The following is a 2,288-nucleotide window of genomic DNA, read 5'->3' as shown; positions in this document are numbered from 1 at the left end:
ATTTAGGAAAAAATTTAGAACGGGTTGAGATTGTCCCTCCTAATTGGGACGGTTAGTCAGATGTACAGGAGCCCCAAAAGCACCCGTATTCCGTATTGCTCCATATGTTCCATCATTGGATCGAGTTGCCACGTCATTTTATGCATGCGCACAAAGTTTACTAAAGCAGACGAATTCTTGTCACCTCCCATCACTGTTCTGAGAAAGTACGTGCGTTCACGCGGGATTCGAAAACGAGCGGGGGAGGGGACAATGGTGGGGACATAATCGCGAAGAGGTGATAAGAAGGGTAATGGGAGATTTATATAAATATTCCTCATAATCGCCGAGAGAGTCAGTCTGCAATCGCACAAGGAAGACAGAAGATAAATTTTTGCTAACAATAGCAACAGGTATCAGTGATAGTTTGCACGATACCAAAACTAACTAAACGGCAAAATGAAACAAGATCGAATTACTTACTAATCAAACATATTTATTTATAACTTACAATTTAACTGCTATTGTTGGCAAAAAATTTATTTCTATTGTATTATGAATCATTAAGTCATTAATATATATTATTTTTCGTTGTAATATTTAAAAGCTTATATTTTCTCTATACATCTTGATCTTCTTATCTTTGAAGCTCTCTGATGCGCGTATTTTCGGGAACGACCGAGATTCTGCTGAACAGCACAACCAACTCGTTTGTTTACATTAAACGTCATAGCCGCCCTATTGTAAAATCGAACAGATAAAAACCGCGCTAGTTTATGTTCTTCTAGCGTTGAGTGTTTTCCTGCGTCTCCGTTCGTAGCATCATTGATGCAGAAATTCCTCTCTGCATCAATGAGACTTTCGCAGAGTATCGGAGAGGCCGGTCTAGCATGCTAAATATCATGCCGGAAATTTTAGTAGGTAACTTCTTTATTATTATTGATTGTTATGTGATCATGCAGATCTTCGGACATCCAATCTTGCGTTGTCATGGCTTTGTGTGAAGGAGCAGAGTCCTGTTGGAATACGTGGCCTCTTACCACGCATGTTATCTATCCAGAGTTTTACAATTGCTTCCAAAACCTTAATGTAGGCAGCAGCATTCACCCGAAGTCCTTGAGAAAAGAAGTGGGGTGTCCTTCATTGCTCACACGACTCCCAAAACTATGACAGTTGCCGGAAACTTTGTGTGTATAACATGAGGAACATCTGAAGGATCCGCACATGCCACCTTTTGTCGGTTTATTTTTTGATTCTGGTCAAAATTTTTTAGAATAAAACCAGAGCATATTCGGGATTTCAAGATGTTTTAACTTGTTCAAAAGTCGTTGCCCGGATGAATCGCTGTTCTCGAGTTTGTGCCAACATAAACTGACCTTTACGCATCACGTAGGACTTGTACCGGATGTGGACAATGCGACGGATTGTGCACTCAAAAACTTGAAGGTTTTTGAGTTCATTAAGAGAGTCTACATGAATAATGTCTTGGACTTGCTGCACTAAGTGATGTTCTAACTCTGTCTGAACGTGCCTTATGTTTTTTGCGCTTGGCAACACTTTCTACTATACATTGCCATCAGATGCTTCTAACTCTCGACGAACTTTGTGAACAAACGATCGGGCGAATTTCAAAAATTCGGAGATTTCAAGATTGTGATTCGCATGTATAGCGACGTGTCTTGACGAATAACAACGTGTCTTTTAATTTTATTAGTCAACTTATTGTCCTCCATTTATGATCTGAAAAGAAAAAAAAGAAAAAAACTTCCTATGAAAACTTGGCAGGCACATATGTGAGTGTCCTCAGATACCTGACGCACCCTGTATATCTAATGTTGGTACGGTAAAGAAATTGAGAAACACAAAGATTCTCCTAAAAGCTTCCATGTGCGACTGCAGAATGTAGACTGACTCTCTCGGCGGTTACAAGGAATACTTATATAAATTTTCCACCACTCTTCTTGTCATCTCTTCGCGATTATGTTCTCACCATTGTCGCCTCCCCCGTCTCATTCAGCATCGAATCCCGTGTGAACGCGAAGAGGTGACAAGAAGAATGATGGGAGATTTATATTAGGAGTATAAATAAGTTTCCGCCGTTTTTTATCAAAAATTGGGCATTTATTGTGAAAGAACGGTACCTAATGTTTTATTCGAAGTATTGTCCATCGCTAGCCACTACTTTTTCCCATCTTTCTGGCAGTATACGGATACCGCGTCGGAAAAACGCTTTATCTTTTGAAGCTATCCACGAATCGACCCAATTTTTGGTATCTTCATATGATGTGAAGTGTTGCTCAGACAGGCTA

The sequence above is a fragment of the Trachymyrmex septentrionalis genome, unplaced genomic scaffold (genome assembly GCF_001594115.1).
Source record: "Trachymyrmex septentrionalis isolate Tsep2-gDNA-1 unplaced genomic scaffold, Tsep1.0 scaffold21, whole genome shotgun sequence".
NCBI lineage: Eukaryota > Metazoa > Arthropoda > Insecta > Hymenoptera > Formicidae > Trachymyrmex > Trachymyrmex septentrionalis.
Note: the sequence above shows the minus strand (reverse complement) of the source record.